A 22,935-nucleotide genomic window follows, 5' to 3' on the forward strand; every position below is an offset into this window, starting at 1 on the left:
AGTTAAGAATACTCAAACATTCAGAAAGGCTTTTCAGCAAATGTTTGGCAAATCACTCAATGATCAGACATTACCCTTGTTTTGGTCAGCTTGCACTGTCTCTCTATTCTTCAGATGTTTAGATATATAATACAAAATTGGAATCCTTCCCTCTCTCATTCTTGTTAAAAAAAACAAAAACAAAAACAAAAACAGTGTATAAACACCTAACTTTGTTTTATTTATATATACAATATATAAAATAAAAATGTTTCTAAGTCATATTAATAATATACTGTAGTTTATTTCTCAAAGTATTATTTACATATCAAATATATAAACATATTATTTGTATGTAGTCTATAATATATAGTAATATATATTAATGTTGCATATTTATATATAGAATCATGAAGATAATTTTATTTATAGAATACAGAAATATTCTAATTTGTTTATAGACTATGCACACATACATTCTATTATATAATTTTTATATTCAATAAAATAATATTCTATATATTTATATATTATATATATATTTTATATATTTATATATAATACATATCTATTTGAAATCTAATGTTTTTAACATTTTTCTGAAGATAAAAATCTTCAAAATACTTTTGCAAAACACATTCCTGGGCTCTAATCCAGACCTAAAATATCACAATTTATAGGAATAAATTCTAGTTATCGACATACTTAATAATTACCCCAGATGATTTTTGTCAGGAATTATGACAGTCACCGTACTCTAGTCAACACAGCCTGGCATGTCATACAAGGGATTTACAAGATGGCTACCAACCAGCTTTACAAGTTTATCTCCTGTGACTACCCTCATCTATGTTCTAGCCACAAAGCACAAGATCCCTATGGTATTCATGCCTTTAAGCTTTAAACCTGGTATTTCCTCTTCTTAGAATGCCCATTCCTTTCCCTTTATTCATTAGTGGAATACCTTGCAATCCTTTAGACTCAGCTAAAATATCAGCCCCTCTGGAAGACCTAAAATACAAAGTTTATATTAATAATTATAGCTAATAACTTTTTGTTTTCATGGACTATGGTACCTTGCTAAATACTTTATTTACATTTCCTCATTAAGCTGTATATCATCACCCTCTATGCCTAGCTATTGTTGATGTCCCCATTTTATAAAAGAGGTAGATACCAAGGCTTAGAGTAGTTAGTTTGTTGGCCAAGTTCATAGGACTGTAATGGTGGACAAAAGGTTCAAACCTAGATCTACTAGACCTTCTCAAAATGGGAATCTAAGAGCCCAGACTCTAGGGTCCTCCCTGGATTGGCAGCTGAAGCTAACCCATCCTTCCCGCACAGAGATTATAATGACGCAGCATCCTCTCTGCTCCATGTCCGGGCAGATCTCTAGGCATTTAGTGTGACCACTTGCTTGAATCAGCAGCCTGAGCTGGCCCATCCTTCCTTTGCATACTGTGGTAAAGTGGTGCCTTCCCTGCCCCAAGTTGAGTTGTATTTACCTGTATAAAAATAATTCAAAGCACACACTTGCATGGATTTACAGACTAAACAACCTCACCCTCCCTGTGTGGAGATTGTGGTGCAGCAGGGTCCTCTATACTCCACACACAGACAGATCTTCAGGCATCTGGAGCACTCCCTCTCCTGAGTTAGGAGTCTAGGTTGCCTCCACTCCCCATGCAGAGAACTTAAGGCCGAGAGATTCCTCAGCTCTATAGCTAGGCACACTACCAGGTGCTTGATGGCCACCTGCTAGATTCTGCCTTGGTGCTGGGGTTTGTGTCAGGCATTAGGGGACCTCTATGTGGGCCTGCTCAATCTGGCCCTGCCCATCTTGCTCCCTGAACTGCCCCGCCCCACTGGCAGGGCTGAGCAGGAAACTCAGATCATTGTGCAATCTATGGATCAGCCTGGTGCCCAAGGCACCAAAGAGCTTCTCTCAGTAAACTAGGATGAAGTATATCCCCAGCCACGTTGGCTAAAGCCAGCTCTTACTCATAAGTGTCAACCACTGGCATATAGGTTGAACCACGCAGCCCAATATAAAACCTGCCAACAGAAATGGCTATAGAAGGGATGGCAAAAGACTCTACCCAACATTCTGTACAGTCACATACCCTAAGGAGTGGGGAAAAGAAAGGGAAAGAAAGTAAGTAATATCATAGGGAAATAAAGAAAAAAAATCCTACCTGTATAAAAATAATTACAAAAGTTAAAAGTGTCATCATCTCCAGATAAGAAGAAACCAGTATAATAATTCTGTCATCATAAAAATTCTGAATATAGTGATGCCACTAAAGAATCACACTAGTTCTCCAGGAGCATTCCCTAACCAAAATGGAAACTAAGAAATGACAGATAAATAATTCAAAACATGGATTACAAGGAAGCTCAATGAGATCCAACCCAAGATGGAAAATCAACATGAATAAAGTAATAAAGAAAATGAAGGACGAGATAAACATCTTTAAAAGAAACAAGTCAGAGTTTCTGGAATTGAAAAACTCACTTAAAAGTTTCAACATATAATTGAAAGCTTTATCAATAAACTGGACCAAACAGAAGAATATCACAGCCTGAAAATGGTCTTTTGAACTAAGTCAGAAAAAAAAAAAAAACCTTTTTAAAAATGAACAAAGCCTTTGAAAGATATGGGATTATGCAACGTGACCAAACTTATGCATCATTGGTGTTTCTGAGAGAGAAAAAGTAAACAACATGAAAAATATATATGGGAATAATTCAAGAAAATTCTCCTAATCCTGCCAGAGAGGTACAAATCTAGATAGAGGAAATCCAGAGAACACCTGCCAGATACAATAGAAAATGAACATCACCAAGGCATATAGTCTCCAGACTTTCCAAGATCAATGCTAAAGAAAAAAAATCTTAAAGGAAGCTGGAGAATAAAATTAAAGAAAATTAAAAAATGAAAAGGAAGTTGGAGATAAGGTCAGATCATGTACAAAAGGAACTCTATCAACCTAACAGCAGACTTTTCAACAGAGATGTTACAAGACAGGAGACATTAGAGGGCTATTTTCAGCATTTTAAAGAAAAGAAATTCAAACCAAGAATTTTATATTCTCCAAACTAAGGCTCATAAATGAAGGAGAAATAAAATTTTTTCAGACAAGCAAGAACTAAGGGAATTTGTTACCGCTAGACCTCCCTTACAAGAGATCTCTAAGGGTGCTCTGAATGTGGAAATGAAAGGACAATATCTGGAATCACAAAAACACATGTGAGTACATAGCCCACAGACCTTATAAAACATCCACACAATAGAAGCAATGAAGTAATCAGCTAAGAATTTCATAATAGGATCAAAACCTAACATATCAATATTAACCTTGAATGTCAATGGTCTAAACACTCCACTTAAAAGGCACAGAGTGGCAAATGGTATGAAAATTTAAGACAAATCCATCTGCGATATTCCACAGACTCAACTCATACATAACAACACCCATAGGCTCAAAGTAAAGGGTTGGAGAAAAGTCTGCCACACAAATGGAAAAGAAAAGAACAAAGAAGGGCATTATATAATGATAAAGGGTTCAATTGAAAAAGAAGACTTAACTATGCTAAATGTATACACACCTAACAATGGCACATCCAGATTCATAAAACAAGTAATTCTCAACCTACAAAAAGACATAGGTATACACACAATAATAGTGAGGAACTTAAACACCCCACTGACAACATTAGACAGATCACTGAGGCAGAATACTAACAAAAAATGTTCTGGATGTAAATTTGACACTTGACCCATTGTATCTAATACACATCTACAGAATACCCCTCAACCATAGAATATGCATCCTTCTTATCTGCACATGGACCATACTCCAAGATTAACCACATGCTGTGCCATAAAGCAAGTCTCAGTAAGTTCAAAACTATCAAAATCACATCAGCCATGCTATCAGACCACAGTAGAATAAAAATAGAAATCAATATCAAGAAGATCTCTCAAGTCAATGAAATTACATGGAAATTATACAACTTACTCCTGAATGATTTGGGGTAAACAGTGAAGGAACAAACTTTTTAAAACTTTGACATAAACAAGAACAGAGACACAACATGACACAATCTTTAAGAAAAAATAAAGGAGAGAAGATTCAAATAAGCACAATCAAAAACAAAAAAGGTGAGATTATAGTGATCCTTCAGAAATACAAAACACTCTCTGAGACTATTAGTTAACACCTCTGTGCACTCAAACTAGAAAATCTAGAGGAAATGGATAAATTCCTGAAAACACACAATCTCCCAAGATAGCATCAGGAAGAAATTGAAACTCTTAACAGTTCAAATATAGAGTTCTGAAACTGAACCAGTAATTAAAAAAAAAAAACAAAAAACCTATCAGTTATAAAAAGCCCCAGACTAGAGGGAGTCACAGCTGAATTCTACCAGATGTACAAGAAGAGCTGGTACCAATCTTATCAAAACTATTTTAAAAAATCAACGAGGATGGACTCCTCTCCCTAACTCATTCTCTGAAGCCAGCATCACTCTGACACCAAAACCTGGCAAAGACACAATGAAAAAAGAAAGCTACAAGTCAATATTCCAGATGAATATATAAATATAGATGCAAACATCCTGAACAAAATACTAGCAAACTGAATTCAGCATCACATCAAAAATCCATCATGATTAAGTTAGCTTAATTCCTGGGATGCAAGGTTGGTTCAACCATATGCAAATAAATAAATGTGATTCACCACATAGAAAGAATTAAAAACTATTGTGGGATCTGGCCAGCAGCCTGCAATGCAACAGGGCTCTTTCTTTTTTCCCAGGCGGATCAGCAGTCGAGAAATAAAAGACACACACAAGATAGTGAAAGCTGGGTCCAAGGGGGTCACTGCCTTCTGGTCCTGCAATGCTGCCAATGCACAGGATATACCAGCATTTATTATTAAGTTCAGTGAGGGTGGAGGTAGGTTAGTGAGGGATTTAGGGTCGTTTGATTATGAGGTGAGATGGTCACATGGGGATGAAGTAATTCTTTAATATAACATCTGTATGCAGAAGTACAGTATATAGAGATAAGAATTTACAATATAGTGTGTGCATCAGCAATTTCTAACAGAGCCTTAAAACAGAAACACAGTCTTTCCATGACCTATGATTAGCAAGATATTAATCAGCAGTAACAGTGGCAGCAACTGGTTACAAACAATCAATAGAAACAGGACGTGAAGCTAGACAACCAGTTAGACCAAAAGTTATCAGAAGGGTGTATGCCTTAATCCTAAAGAGGCCTAGAAGAGCCGTGGCAAGATAAGGGCGTTTATAGCCCTATCTTATCCATATGGACAGGCGCCCCCATGCGTCTGTTTATAGACTCTCCACAAGGGTCGCGTTCCATTCCCAGAGCTATGAACATCTGCTTTTCTGGGATAGGAATCTCAGTGATGTAAAACCTCCCTGACTGCACATCCATTCATAGGCTCTCTTCAGGGGGAAGCACATCACGCGCTGTTGGCTTATTCTGGCAGCCCAACCCGACATTGTCTTTACCCAATCCTGCATACAATTTTGTATTTACAATAATCAGGAGCATTTCATCTTTTATTCCATAGCAATAGTTTCAGGGGGTCTCCCTACAAAAAACAAAACCAAAAAAATATGATCATCTCAATAGGTACAGAGAAATCTTTCAGGTAAAATTGCCTTTTACCATATAAAAAAATTAGCTCAAGTTTGAGTAAAGATTTAAATTTAAGACTTTATACTATAAGAACCCTAGAAGAAAATCCAGGAAACACCATTCTGGGTATCAGCCCTGGGAAAAATTTTGTGACTAAGTCCTCAAAAGTCATTGCAACAAAACAAAAATTGACAAGCAGGACCTAATTAAACTATAGAGCTTCTGCACAGCAAAAGAAATGATCAACAGAGTAAACAGCAAATCTACAGAATAGGAGAAAATATTCACAAACTGTGCATTCAACAAAGGTCTAGTATCCAGAATCTATAAGAAATTTAAAGGATTTAACATGCAAACAACAAATAATCCCATTAAAATGTAGGCAAAAGACGTGAACAGACACTTCTCCAAAGAGGACTTACAAGTGGCCAACAAATATGAAAAAAAATCCTCAACATCACTAATCATCAGAGAAATGTAAATCAAAACCACAATGAGATGACATCTCACACTAGTCAGAATGACTATTATTAAAAAGTCAAAAAATAACAGATGCTGGTAAGGCTGTGGAAAAAAGGGAATACTTACACCCTGTTGGTGGGAATGTAAATTAGTTCAGTCACTGCTGAGAGCAGTTTGGAGATTTCTCAAAGCACTTAAAACAGAACTACCATTTGACCCAGCAATCCCATTACTGGATATATATCCAAAAGAAAACAAATCATTCTACCAAAAAGATACACGCACTTATATGTTCAGCACAACACTATTAACAACAGCAAAGACATGGAATCAATCTAAGTGCCCATCGATGGTGGACTGGATTAAGAAAATGTAGTACATATATACCATGGAATACTATGCTTCCATAAAAAAGAACAAAGTAACGTCTTTTGCAGCAACTTGGATGCAGTTTGAGGACTTTATTCTAAGCAAATTCACACAGGAACAGAACACCAAATACTGCATGTTCTTACATCTAAGTGAGAGCTAAACACTGTATACTTATGGATATAAAAATGGCAGCAGTAGACACTGGGGACTATTAGAGGAGAAAGGGAGGGAAAGGGACAGGGTTGAAAAACTAAATATTGGGTACTATGCTCACTACCTTGGTGATGGCATCAATTGTATGTATTGCAAACCTCAGTATCACACAGTAAAGCTATGTAACAAGCCTGTGCATGTACCTCCTGAATATAAAATGAAAGTTGAAATGACTTTAAAAATAATTGTATTAAAGTTACTTAAGACAGTCCGTGGCACATGGTAGGTACTCCACAGAGAAATTAATTTTATTGTACCAGAAGGAGCATTGAGTAATATCGCATGGCCCCTTTTTCAAATGCATTTTCTGTTCCTAGTCAAAATATTTTCGTTTAAAAATAGAAGATAAAGGAAGTAGAAAGTATCTGTGAAGGTGTCTTCTAATTTTTTTTTTCCTCCCTTTTAGTCAGAAGCCAGAGTCTAAAGCAAGTTCAGGTGCACCACATAAACCTGGCTCAAACTAATCAAAGGCAACCCATCAGAACAACAAGATTTTTCATAGGTGTTTCCCATGTCTCCTCTTAACTGCTTTCCTCATCTTTGCATTCAGTTTTTCCTTCAAGACTCCTGGGTCTGCACACCTGGATTTTGTCTCTTCCCTTCACAGCTCTGGCTTTGTGCATCACTTGACCTCTAGTTCTTATTCCTCTTCCTCAAGACCTCTCTATGCTGTTGGCTTTCATAATTTTTCTGCACTTAAATTGTTCTATGGATGATAATATCTTTTCATAACCCATGGTATTTTTTTCTTATCTTCTTCTTAGAATTCAGTCCAATTTTCCAACAAAACCTCTCTTGCCATTTTTCACTTTATCATCTGTTTTTCTAGAAACCAGTACAGAGAATCATACATAAGAAACATTGTCCGTTTTCTTTCCTTAAACAAAAATTTTCTTGTTGTGGCGTAAATATACTGTTCACGCTCAAAATACACCACGTTATAAGGAACCAAATCAATGTAAGAAGGCTATTTTATCAGTAGATGCCATAAACATTTTCCTTGTACATGCTAATAGATGTCCAAAGAGCAGGCTAGAAGTCACTGAATCCGGACATGTGAGTTCTAAAAGGAAAAAAAGTGAGTTGACTGCACTTAATCTTTTTCCCTGAACTATTATTTTGCTCTAGTTCATAAAGCTTTGACATACATTGTGAAGATCCACTCTGAGTATTGCATAAGTCTCAAAGCAGTGCCTCACACAATAGCATGAGGATGTTCTGTCTTTTTTGCCCTCACTTTTCCTATGTAATGGTGTCCATTTTAACTGTTTATATAAAGAGATTATGAATTGAAATTCCAGCAAAATTTTATAATAGACTATCACAAATTTTATTATCAGCCTCTGACCACTCTTAATCACTCTACTTCCCCTTATTTTACCCCATTTGAGACACTGCGCATTCACAGGAACCTCAGTAAGTTTGAGTTCTTTACCTCCTTATCCCGAATCCCATTAAAACCTGAAATCCGGAATGGAGATGGAATCACAACATTTGTTTTGGGGTCAGGAACCTCAGTAAGTTTGAGTTCTTTACCTCCTTATCCCAAAACCCATTAAAACCTGAAATCCCGAATAGAGATGGAATCACAGCATTAGTTTTGGAGTCAGAGACTTCTGATTTCAATACCAAGCCCTGACAACTGGTATCAATATAACCCATAGCAAGTTATTTAATCAATTTAACATCCCTTATAATTGAGCTTTCTCACTTATAAATGAGGGTAATAACAGTCCTTAGTTCTCACAAACTGTTGTGAGGATTGCATGAAATTGCTAGATACTGCTGAGGTTTGGTAGGAGCATTAATTCTAAGCCAGGATCTTTCTTCTTTCTCTCTCTCTCTCTCTAAAAATATATGTGTGTGTGTGTGTGTGTGTGTGTGTATATATATATATATATATACACACACACACATATGCACACACAGATACACATATACATATAAAACATGTAAATATATACACACATATATGTTCACATATTTGTTTATAGTAGAATAAAAGCGTTTGGCGTTTCACTTTTTTCATCTTGTTATTGGAAGTGATCTGTCCTGTTTCCTGTGCTCTCCAAGAGCACAACTTGTAAAGGTGTATTCATTTCTCCTATAAAGGAAGTTATCTCTACTGTGCTGTCGTCACACTTAATATGCATCTTCAAGGTAAATGATGTTCTAACGGTGAGTGAGAAAAATTACTACCTTTACAAGACAAATCATGGAATGGAGAAAGCATTTCAAAACAGATGTGTGGAAATATTCGCATATTATGTGTTTGCTTTGAAAAATACTGTGTATCACCTATAAAACCTCTCATATCTGGACACATGCTCAGAAATGGATTTTCTAAAGTGTTTCAGTATCCTTTAAAGGAGAAGTTCCAGTGGATTTTGATCACTTTGATTAAACACAAATATATACAGTTTCTGACTGGTTTCAAAATGCAATTCATGTAGACAGAAAAGGAGATGAAATTTACTAGCCTATTTTTTCAATCAGAACTTTATATTAGTTGGTAGTTGAGGCTGAAAAATGAGTCTTATGATTTAGTGAGGACAGTCAATAAAACCCCTTCCAATAATGGACCCATATATCTCTGTAACAGTTTTTTGATTCTGACAGTCATTAGCACCATTACCTGAAATACACTGAATTTGAACTGGGGCTTTTCAAAGCTTTAAGACAAAGTGCTAAAGAAAACATTTGCTAAAAATTATAAAGTATAGACTCTCTGATTTATCTCACTGAAAAGTTATTACTAATAATATGTCATATAATATCAGCTTAGAGAGAAAATGACAATATATTATTAACAAATATAATAGTAGTAGCTAAAATATTCCTTTTCCTTTCATCTATTATTGCTATTTTTGTTTAATTATAATATCTGATAAATGTTAGTATATTAGTACATTTGTCTACTGCATACATAGATGGCAGATCTTAATGTCACAAATTGTTTTTAAACATTTTGAAAGGACCAAACTTTTTAGGAACATCTTCTTGACGTGGATACTACTGATTTTGTTGTAAAGGTGACACTGAGACAATGTATGAATTCCTTTGCAGAAGAGATAGACTGAGGGTTGCTTGAAAGAGAAGGAATTTGTTTTTGTGTTTATAGAGTGAGACTGTCCTCCTTCCCTCTAGCTCCCTCTGTGTTAATTTCTAGGGCTGCCATAACAATGTACCAGAGACAGTGTTGCTTAAAACAATGGAAATTTATTCTCTGACAGTTTAGAAGGCCAGAGGTCTGAAATAAAGATGGCAGCAGGGCCATGTTCCCTCTGAAGGCTCTAGGGAAGGGTCCTTCCTTGCCTCTTCCTAGCTCCTAGCTCTTGGCTAACCATTGACATTCCTTGACTTGTAGCTGTATCACTCCACTCACCACCTCTATCATCTAAGGCCTTCTTCCCTCTAGGTCTCTGTATCCAAATCTCCCTCTTTTTCCTCTTCTTTGGACACCAGTCATTAGCTTTAGGGCCCACCCAAATCCAGTATGACCTCACCTTAACTTGATTACATAGGCAAAGACTCTATTTCCACATAAGGTCACATTCACAGGTAATAGTGATTAGGATTTGAACATCTTTTGGGGGGTCACAATTCAACCCACTATACTCCGGCTCTCCCAATTCTTCTCTGCTTCCTTGCTCTCTTCAATCATTGCCTTCTTTTTACCTAGTACTGCAGGGGCCTTTGAGTTTTCTGGATGTTCTCCATATTAGAGCTCTTGTACAACATCAAAAGGCCATGAGCTATGTGGGACATGAGGCTTCAACTTGCAGGAAGGGTTGGGCTGCGGCAGGGCATGAAGGATCATGTGGTGTGATTCAGTGGTTACCATTTGCTTTCTTATCCTTTGCAGTTGTTTGTGCTCTAGAACTAAGTGACAGCAATTGAGTACATTTTTTTGCCTCTTATTCTGTTGTGGCTGCCCCCAAAATCACCATGGATTATGCCATTTTACTCAACACTGTCCAGATTTCAGAAGCCTACACTTCAACCCCAAAGGGAACCAGTCACTTTCTCTGGATCCAGTCAGAGGAGAATTGGGATGAATACATCAGCCCCAATCACAAACCTCCTTTGAATTGAGTACCTTGAAGTTCATATAATCCACCCAAATCTATTTAATAGAAGCATTCACATTTTCCCAGTAGTCTGAAGACTTTCTTTTGTTCAGTTCAATAACATTTCCATGTGCTTTTGTTAGTCAATATTTACTGTGCAATCACGAGTCCAGGATAGATGTGGACAGTGCACAGAAACGTGTACCTTGATTATTATGTTTAAATTAATGAGTTTTATATTTCAATTTCTATAGTCTTTGTTCTATATTCTTTAACTTATATTTTTCTTCTCTTTCATGATTAGATTCCTGATACTCATTCTGGCAATATATGGATATACAGAATTTCCCTTTTTCATAATTGATCTTCCTCCCTGTCAAATAGTAGTTGTCCTTCCTCTCCTCTGTCTCATCTCTAATTCATCTCTTTTCATTATATAAGATATATACACCAGCCTAGCACCATCATAGTTTATCTCTGTGACTTTTTTCCCTCAATTGCTGCCCAATTATTTCATGTTTTATGCTTTGTTTCAACTGATATATTAGACTGCAGCTATTCAGTAATGCCAAATTCACTTGTAAAGTCTCTTTCCAGAGCAGACCCAGGGGAACCAGCTTCTTTGTCCTCCTTATCTTTGACACTATCTCACTATTAATGACACTCTTAAGAACTGAGCTAACTGGCCCAAAAAGATAATTTAATAGAACTAATAGGTGACAGACATTTGACTTTATGAAAGGCAGACAATTTTTTTCCCACAGGAGAACATGAGTTCTTTCAATAGAAAAATAGGATGCAATTTTATTTTTTAGTGCTAAGGGACGTGTCTGTTATTCAGACCAATAGCCTTTCAAGCTGTGACAGTTTCTACCTCCTATATTGTAACGATAGCTGAGCTTTTCACAATACCTTTGCTCCTTAACATATTTTTTTTTTCTGCAAGCTCTTTCATGAGAGACTTTTTTTTAAAGATTAGTGTGCATGAGATACATTGCATGAAGGTTTTAAAAATATATTCCTATTTTAAACTTTTGCACCAGAAACATAAATAATGTCAACTTATTTTGCTGGCCTCTCCTTTATTTTTTGCCCACTTGTTCCAGGAAAGGGTTACTCCTTTTCTTTAAAAGACTCAACTCCTTATTTTACCTTGCCTTCTTTTCAGGAGTAATTTGGTTGCTGAAATACTCTTGCAACTCTTACTAGTGCCTTATTTCCTGGCTTACTTACTGTTCACAGTCCTCTGCTGCATTCTTCACTTTCCTTTATAATCCTCATAGTTTTTCTGTCTACCTCTTTTATACTTGGCATATTTCCTCAAAGTGTAACAACAACAAAAAAAAAGGGTGTGCTTTTTTTTTTTTTTGCCATTGCTCTATTTGCCACATGTAGCCATTCTCTTACTGACTGTCATGAAGTAAAGCAAATCTCTGCAAAGGCTTTATCGTTGGAGTTCAGCACCAGGAATGATTTCCATTACCTAGTGTTTCAGGAGTCCTTATATAGTTGATCGGCTTTGTTTCAAGGACTTTGCTCTGTCCCTTGTCTTCGAAATGGCCTGCCATAAGCTTGCATAAATGCTGCAAACTCTTTATGACATACAGTGGTGAGCACGTTTATTTCAGGGGCCCTGCCTTGCCTTCAGAGCCTTATTATTATTTTTCCCTTTTCTGCAAAAGTTGTGCTTTTATGTATTTAGTGTTTCCACCAGTCAATAGCATTATAACATTAAAAACATTGTGAAAAAGGTCTTTGGAGTCTCGCAGAGACCTGAGTACAAATCTAAGTTTTGCCACTGACTGGTTGGGTCACCTTCATGAGTTAATTAACTGCTCTTGTCCTTAGATTCTTCACCTGGAAATATAAACAATAATAGTTAATCATAAGGTTACTGGGAGGATTATGTCTGTGTTTGTGACTGTGCACTGGGGAATGTTCAATAAATGTTGGCTATTATTTTTTACAAGTGTATACAGAGCTTTCTCCAACATCACACAGTTTCTATTTGTGAAACATGCCATCATAGTTTGTCAGTGATTTCAGTAATTTCTCTTATTCTATCTATGAAGGCTTTTTTTTTTTTTTTTCACGGAATTTAGCGCTTGTTGCCCCAGACTGGAGTGCAATGGCAGGATCTCGGCTCACCACAACCTCCTCCTCCCGGGTTCAAGCGATTCTCTTGTCTCAGCCCCCCAAGTAGCTAGGATTACAGGCATGAGCCACCATACCCAGCTAATTTTGTATTTTTTTAGTAGAGACGGGGTTTCTCCATGTCGGTCAGGGGGGTCTCGAACTCCAGACCTCAGGTGATCCACCCGCCTCAGCATCCCAAAATGCTGGGATTACAGGTGACAGCCACCGCCCCAGCCCTCTGTTTAGGCTTTTAAAGGCTTGATAATTTCTTCTTACCTAAGACTGTGTAATTCAATTCTTTATAAGTAGATCTTTATAGAACATTTTACCATTCTTCCTTTCAAATAAAAATTTTTAAAAATACAGAACAAAACAATTAAAGTCACTCATAATTTTATGTATCTGTAGTGAGTTTAGATGTGTATGTGCATGTGTATATGTGTGTGCATGTGTGTATGAATAATTATATCTACAATTATATTTGTATTTATGTAAAAGCGTGTCTCCCCACCACTCTAATGGCCCTCTGTCATCACCACTAGAAGAAAACAATTTTTTTACAATTTGATGATGTGAATATGGCGATTCATTTTGCTATTCTTATAGGTATATATTATTTACACATACATTTTTGCTCAAAAATGTGTTTTAATATTCATACTTTATATGCATAATTAATGCCACTTCCTTAGGCAATTTTTCCTTCTCTTTTGCTCCATATTGACATTACTTTCCTGTAAGTTTTAAAGAATTAATTACTAATAGAAAAATTAATAATACAAAGCATGTATATTTCACTCTAGAGTTTGCAATGTGTTTTTCACGCGTTATTTTGTTTAGTGTCCACTGCCATGTTGTGAAATGGATTACAATATTTCTATTTTATAAATGAAGGTATCCCAAATCACAAGGGTTAAGTAGCGGAGAAACTTTAGACCCCAAGACTGCAGGCCTCGAAATCTCAAATCCCTGACACTTTCCTGGGGGAAGTGCATAACCACCCTAAACAGTTGGTTTTATATTTTTCCACCTTCTCCTACTGCCTGCCATGAGATTGGTGCACCATATTTTATCACTTGAATCAGTTTATATTGAAAATTGTGTTCATTAAATTTTCAAGGTCTTTCCTATACTTCCATGTATTCCTCAAATCAATTTCTCCCATTAGTATGACATAATCTAAAAGCAGGTACATTACTTCATTTTTCAGAATCCAAGAGTAGCTATTTTTTCTCTAAATAAAACTCATTCTCATTATTCCCATTTTTCAGATGCAATATAGGAATCTAGATGTAGGCATTAAAACAGTGTAGTGGTGAAAAATTATAAGATTTGAAGATACACTGCCCAAGTTCAAATCCCAATTCTGAGACTTCTTAGCTGTGTAACTTTTGTCTGGTCCTCAGTTTCCGTGTCTCTACAATAAAAATGGTAATAATACCCACACCCTAAGATTGTGGAAATGATTAATAGACTCAAGATTTTCAGACATTTAACAGTTTTAAACATTAATTTTACAACATTAATAGTGTTTGTCCTATAATGAGTGCTGAGAAATGTTAACTAAGATTATCATTATGATAAAAATAAGGCACAGAGTAATCAGATACTTTCCCAGATAGCATTAAAGATGATGATAAAAATCATTTCCTGTACAAAACAATGTGTTTTCCACTGATCAGTTTTGAACTGGCTATTTTACAGTGACTAATGAGAGCTCTGCACAGAGTGAATAACAAAACTTTTACCATATTCTTCTAATATTCCTATAACTGCCTATGAATTGATGTTTTATGGAGATATTTGAACAGAAAGAATTATAGATGTATTGATATTGTAAATACACAGCTTATAGATATCCTATATATTATTTATACATCAACACACTGTGTGATTACTGCACCTGTTAAAATGTCTGATAAAGCAAACTCTGATGGACAAGTGATATTATAACTGTACTTTCTACTCTTCAAATAATGAAAACGTTTAGAGAATGCAATGGGTTTATGAAAAGGGAAGGAGGCTAGTAGATGCTGGAGTTCTAGTTCTATCTGCTCCTAAATGTGTGATCTATTTTATACATAGTTTAATATATTTAAATCTATTCTTTGCCTCTTAACATGGCAGGTCTGGAGTAGGTCATCTCTAAAATTACTGCCAGCTTTGGCATTTTTGTTTCTCTTCGAATAACTTAGAACTTTATATTTACAATTGTTGATAAGTGTAATGCAGATCACGAAAGTGTTGAAGATCATAAAAATGTTGTCATAAAAGTCTTACCCTGAATGGGCTCACGCCTGTAATGCCAGCACTTTGGGAGGCTGAGGTGGAAGGATCACAAGGTCAGGAGTTCGAAACCAACCTGGTCAAGATGGTGAAAGCCCGTCTCTACTAAAAATACACACACACACACAAATTAGCAGGGAGGGTGGCATGCACCTGTAGTCCCAGTTACTCAGAGGCTGAGGCAGGACAATTGCTTGGACCTGGGAGGCGGAGGTTGCAGTGAGCCAAGATCGTGCCACTGCACCCCAGCCTGGGTGACAGAGTGAGATTCTGTCTCAAAAAAAAAAAAAGAAAAAAGAAAAAAGAAAAAAAAATCTTACCCTGAATGGAGGCTAATTATAAAGTAGAACAATTATAACAATATGCCAGCACTACTACTCTGGCACTTTAGGGTCCTTATTAAGTTAAATAAGGGTGACTTGAAAACAATCACTGCAATGCCACCACAGTCGATCTCATAACCAAGAAGACTACTAAATAACTAGTGAGTGGGTAGTGTTAGCATGGAGACTCTGGACAAAGAGATGATTCATATCTTCCATGGGATATGTGGGATGGCATGAGATTTAATCATGTTACTCAGAAGGGCATGCAATGTAAAACTTGTCAATTTTTATTTCTGGATTTTCCATTTAAGATTTCTGGGCTGTGGTTGACCGGGGGTAACTGAAACCTAGGAAAGCAAAACAGAGGATAAGAGGGGCATTACCATATATGCCAGACACTGAGCCAGTGTCTCAATAGCTAGATGATGAATGACTGAGTAAACTGACAAACAGAAGACGTAGATGGCAGCCCTAGGAGTAAAGAGGCAATCCTAGATAAAACCATGGTTTAAAAAAGGATATGATACCACGGAAGGAATGATCGATTGCATTAGCAAATGCAGTTCAGTCATAGAAGGCATGTTTATTTGTTGTCTGCTCCTGTTAGAAATCTGCTTTTAAGGTTGAATTGTTGAACAGTACTCTGTCATGTCAGGAGGATACAGGATTTACAAGTAAACTGGTCACCTATGCAATCTGGCATTAATTGCACAATTTCCTCTAGACTAATTTAGAGCATCTGTATTAAGGAACACATCATTAAGAGAGATTCCCAGAGAAACGTGCCTACTTCCCTAACATATTTCTGCTTCCAACGCTCTATAATCAGCCCATTCCTTCCCCAGGCTAAAAACAATCTAAGGCAATAGCTAAAGAGAAAAACTAGAGCATAATCAGGTAAAATATGGATAGGGTACCCCAGTCCCTTCTTTTGAAGTAAAATAAAAGAAATAAAAGGAAAGGAAGTGATGATTACAGGTATGTGACGAATGCTCACTATGCCTGGAGACTACAGACAAGTAAGGCATAGTCATTGGAATTTAGTTTAAGGTTAAAATACACTATAGCCATTCACATGCTTATTATGCCACACTTGTTACTGGAGTCACTGAGATAAATTTTTGAGCTTCATTGTCTTTGTTTTTCCACTATTAATTTTACTTATTGCATGTTTTTAATATGCTAGACGCAGTGTTCTATGTAATGCATATATTATCAGTACTTAATTGTAGAACTCTCCTGCAAAGGACATCACCATGCTCATTTTACAGATGAAAAAACAAAGGCTCTGATAGGGTCTACTAGTAGCCAATAGAGGAATTGGGGTTTGATCCCAGGTCTTCCTCAAAACTAATATATATACAGTTAGCCTCTATTCTATACAGCCTTCAAAATCTTTTTCAGTGGAGATACTTGAAGTAAAGTGAAAAGAGTAAGCAGATAAATTCAGTTTACATTTCACCCAATGCCAAATAAAGCTTTCCCTAATCTTGTTTACTCTAAGAATATAAAGTTATTTTCTTAACTGGTTTAATGCATATTCATAAACACTATTAAAATGTCTAGGTTTGGCCAGTCGCGGTGGCTCACGCCTGTAATCCCAGCACTTTGGGAGGCCCAGACGGGCGGATCACAAGGTCAGGAGATTGAGACCATCCTGGCTAACACAGTGAAACCCCATCTCTACTAAAAATACAAAAAATTAGCCAGGCGTGGTGGCGGGTGCCTACAGTCCCAGCTGCTCGGGAGGCTGAGGCAGAGAATGGCGTGAACCCGGGAGGTGGAGCTTGCAATGAGCCAAGATTGTGCCACTGCATCCAGCCTGGGCTACAGAGTGAGACTCCATCTCAAAAACAGAAAAAAAAAGTCTAGGTTTATCAAGTATACCAGTTGTACTTGATAAACAGTACAATTTCATGTAGAGAACATTTGGAACTGAACAAGATCACTGTGAGAGCAAAGCCTGAATTCCATAAATGTCCTGCAAGTATTTTCTAGTATAGAAAAGTTCCTATTTTAGAACATGAATTCCTTCTTTTTGATGGCCAGCTATGACCGACTCTCCAGAAATATTCACATGTTCACAAATTTTGAGTATGCTTTAGGAATATTAGGCAAAAAGAAATGTTTAAACTAATGATGAAAACAAAAGTGAAAAGTTATGATACACTGAACATGTAATATGTGCAAAGAAAATTAAATGAATTTCTTGAATTGACTATTAATTTACCTTATTAGAGCTTGGGAGCATGTGAGATTCCATGTTGTCCTTACTACAAATTAGAACATTAAGGAGGACTAGTCTCTTTTGAACCAGTGCTTCTCAACCTGGGGTGCATTACCCTTAGGGGACTCATGCATTCCAGAAATATTATTCAATTTTCATGTGCCTTTATATTTTTTTGGGAGGAGACAGTCCATTTTTTTTCACCAGATGGCTAGAGATATCTGTGATTTTCTCCAAACTGAACTAGAGATGAAAAAATAAAACTATATACTGGCACCAAAATTGTGGTCAATATTTAATGACATTGGAGAGTACTTTTGAAATAATGTTGATTAAAAATTAAGAAAAAAATTATGTGGAGACATCTCATAACATCTCACTTCTATAAAAGAATTTATTGAAGATTTCAAATGTACCATAATGTCAACAAACAGCAGTCATCTGCTCATAGGTAACTTTTAGTCTCTTTTTCCATTTATTTCTTAATGTTTTAATGTTTTTAAGGTGTTATTTTAAAAGCTTTTTAGGATGGCCATATTTTAACATTATACTAGAAAAATCAATATTTTAAAGATATTTGAATAAATAATATAAAATAAAATATCTCCAACATGATTCCCCTTAATACCACCAGACTCTCCTGAGAAAAAGTGGACTTTTCATTTATCTAGAAAATTTGATTCAAAATTTTTGAATGTCCTGATTCATTTGTTCTGAAGAGAGACCTGCTGGTGCTGTCGGGAATGTGAATATTCATCATTAACTTATGATTTACATTCAGTTCTCCAATACTTTCCAATTGGGAAAAGTGGTCTTTATGTTCTCAAAGTTCTTTGCTAAAGGGGAATGTTTATCGTATGGTTTTTATAGACAATCTGGTGTGTATGATCCAAATTAGATTTTGAAAAGCTTTTTTGCTCCAAATTGGCAGCTATTTAAGGATGCTGGTGGCAGAAAATTCTTGTCCCCATCATGTTTCCAATCCTCTGAGATTTTATACTTTTTTGTAGGTTTCATTTTATTTAAACCTGTGTAAATTTTTGAGACTGTAATCACATATCTACAATGAATCTTCTTAAAGCAAACAAAATTGTTTAAGTGGTGATTACGCATTTTTATAACACTGAGCTCTGACATTCACTTTATTTTGAAGAGACACTTTAGCAGCTTAATACAGAATAGCTCTTTGACTGGCTATATATGAAATAATCTTTTTAAATGGCAGAATGATTGTTTGATTACAAAATTATTAATCACAATTTGAGCTCTTTAGAGTTGGATGGGATGTCAGAGGTTATCTGGTATATTTTTCCATCTGATGCCTAAGTTGCCTCCAAATTTTCTAACATCTGAACACTCTGCGTGACCTAGAACATATTATCTCATTGGGCCAAGCATTCTGAATCAAGTAACTTTAATTTTAGACAGCTTCTTTATTGCATGAAATCCCAATGCTTCTCTTTTGAAATGCTAGTAATTAATTTTTGTCCTGACTTTTAGGATTATATGAAAAAAGTCTTATTCTTTCAAATTCCAGATAGAGAGGATTTACTACAAGCTACAATCGACCAGTCCAAACTAGATTAAGCAAAAAAGATAATAAATATTAATTCAATGCAGAATTGACCAGGTAGAGTTTGGTCCTAAAGTGTGTGGCTTAATTAGGATTTTGGCTTTCTATGTGTAAGACCCTCTCAGGGTAGAGTAATTGTCTTATCTGTGGGACAATTTGTTGCACGTAACATAAATTTTAGCAGTTTTATACAACACTATTGAACTAATTTGTTTTCTCTGTGTGTTTCTCTTGCACATATCAACTTTACCTTTCGTTATGAATCTCCTTTTGGAACCAAATTTTAAGATTTATAATCATTATGCTTCATTTTTTCTGATATGAACTATGATAATAACCAGTTGATATCTCCGGTTTGAATCATATGTAAATTTTATGATTATGTCAAGTATGTTCTTAGATTATATAATGCATATAGATAACCTAACACTATACTTGCTGCATGTAGACTCTAGGTCTATTTGAAGTAAACTGTAGCATCATTCAAACTATTACTAAAATGGTTGAATGGGGCAAAGCATAAGATAAAATTCTGCCATAAGACTTTACTCTTCTATAATGACAAACTGACTTTAATCATCACATTTAGGTTGCACATCAACCTAGAGCCTGATCTAGGTTTTGTTTAGCCAACCGGAAACAAAGCAAAAAACTTTAATCAAATGCCTGGCTGGTATGTGTGCACGCGCATGTGCACACAAACACACATGTATACTATACGTACATTTGTATGCATATACATGCATATATATGCAATCTAGACAAGCAACACTTAGCACAGTAGCTGTCTGCAGTCTCGGATATATATTTTTTCCATAATTATTATATTTTGCTTTTCAAATAAAAATAACATTTACTTTATGTTGGGTTTTTACCATAGTTTGTAAGCCCAAGTTTCTTATTTGTCATAATTTAAGCTATCTGATTAGCTTAAAGTACTTAAGAAATGTCTACTCAATAATTTATTCCAGAATTTTCTAGGAAATTATGTTTGATTCCTGATCTTCAGTTTATGGAATCTACCTCTACCATCTAGGCATTTGTCTGGCTCATTCTTCGCGTACCGATTTGACTTTCTAGGAGTCCATGAAATTACACTAGTGGATGCCGTGCCCAGATCCCCTCTTCAGGTTTGAAGCATTTAACTCCCTATAGCTGTTGCACCTGCTGGTGGTAAAGGCCTTAGCTGTCAGCCTGTCTAAAAATGTCCTTCAGCTGATGACAGCTGCCTCACACACAGCCACGTTCTTTTCTGGGGACAGCCTGGATCTGGTGACTCTTCCATACAGGAATGTAAAGACATACCTGCTTCTGACAGCAGAATAACCTCGAGGGCCCATCCCAGCCTCAGTGCTCTCCAGGAGATCACCCGAGCTCTTTGTAACTGCGTTGTAGCTCAACTTTTCTTTACCAATCCTACTTCCTAATAAACTTTTTTCATGTTACTCTCCATCTCTGTCTGCTTCCCAGGGAAGCCAAATTGAAGCAGCTACTGAATCCAAGTCAGAGCTCTCATTTCTAAGTTCTCAGAGCAATCACTTAATTCATCTTGGCCAGATAGCTTCTAATCCATTTTTATCCTTTAACTCCCTCTAGTCCTGCTTGAAATTTACTTATTTCTTAAACATTTGTGTTCAAATTTTCTAGTCATATCTGCATACACAAAAAATAATTTTAGATCACTTTTTTTTAACTGGATAGCTAATGAGGAATGTTATTAAAAATATGAAAAACTTGTGTTTTATTATCTCAGCCTTCAAAATTTTGGCAAAATTGTTGGCACAACTTCATTGGTAAAGATAATGAGGCATAAAATAGAGAGATTATTGTTTCTAGAATATACTGCTTTCTGGTAATATTCACAGTTGGCATCAGGCTTTCTCTAGAAATTAATCTCATTTATTGAGTTCATAAAAGTGTTATGAAACTATTAGACCTAATTAAAACTCCAATAATTAGCTGCTTATAAAATAAAATAATTTATAACTTTTTAGATGACGGTAACGGATCTCATCCAGAGTAAAAACAAAATTTAATATCTTTAAAGATAAGCATAACAAAAATGTAAAGGGCCTATACAAAGAAAGCTACACTTTTTTTTTTTTTTTCTGAAGATACAGTCTCGCTCTATTGCCCACGCTGGAGTGCAATGGCGCCATCTTGGCTCACTGCAACCTCTGACAAAATTTTGTTAAGGCACACAGAAAAGATTTGAAAATGTAAGAAGACAAAGGTGGTGATTATCTCAAAACAAATAATTTTAAAAACACTATATGTATGCAGGCAATGAATTAAAATGCTTACGGTGTAAACAGCTCCAACAAGTTAATGATAAAACTATCAGCACCTTATTAAAAATACGGAGCAGACATGTCTGAGTAATGGAACTGGCTCCACCATTTATTAACTTTGAATGACATGGTAGAGTACTAAGTCCCTGTGAGCCTGGGACTCCATATCGACTGTGAAGCAAATTGTCTACCTTATGGAGTTAATGCAAGGAACAATAGTGACGATGAAACCTCTAAAACACACTGCCTGATTGTTGGCTGCCTTAATTAATTCAAATAATGACAGCTTTACTTAATCTTCTGAAAATAAATAAATAAATACATATATATATATGCAAAATGAAAGAAAAAATCTACTTCTCTAGAAATGGAGGAAATTAAACATTACAATGAAGCATCATATTTTACTTATAAAACTTGCAAATTTTAAAGATTTTAATCACGTTATTTACAATAACACAAAGTTTATAAATGCACAACAAATTGTGGAATTCTATATGTTGGCCATTGGATGGCTTTTAGAAAATGATCTTATTATATTGTACAAGTACATTTGATGATATAAAAAATATTCCCTATACTTTGACTGGAATGTTACTAAATTCCCAGGGAATCCATTTTGTTAATGAAGGAATAAAAATGTAAATTCTAGTGAATAGTAGCCACATAGGAATGTAACTGTTGTGTTATATTAGAACCCCCCACCCCCCCAAAAAAAAGACTTAGGTATATTAAGGAGGATTACATAGAAAATCATGTTTGAATTGTAAAGGAGCCAAATGTGACATGATACCAATTGGCACATATACTATGCATTAACTGGTACTTTCATGGTATAGTAAGCAAAATTATAGTATATTACTTAATTGCCTAGAAATCTCTATGTACTCATTCACACATTGTGAATTATAAATATTATTTTTACTTCCAAGTACTTCCCTCCCTGGAAGTGGAAGTGTATTGCTTGTTTGTTTTTAATACAAGAGTGTAAAAGGAAAGTATTCCACAACATTTTTAACTTTGTCAAGAACAGTAGCAAAAAATATCTCTGATAGTGAAAATAACATAATTTCACTTAGGTACACTGATGCTTGGTAAGATCATTTGTAGAATTATGGGCATTGCTTGAAGAACTGTTCTTATTTATTTTACTGACAGAAAAAATATTTTGCTCCACATTGGTTGTAAAAATAATGTAGAGAATTATTAACTTCATCCTCTAGCAAATAAAAGTAAAAAAAAAAAAACCAGTAAATTTTTATAAAATAGGAGATAGAAACATATTTAACCATTAATTATCAGCAAAATACCCCTGAATTTAAC

Source organism: Hylobates moloch, unplaced genomic scaffold (genome assembly GCF_009828535.3).
Source record: "Hylobates moloch isolate HMO894 unplaced genomic scaffold, HMol_V3 SCAFFOLD_4, whole genome shotgun sequence".
Classification (NCBI taxonomy): Eukaryota; Metazoa; Chordata; class Mammalia; order Primates; family Hylobatidae; genus Hylobates; species Hylobates moloch.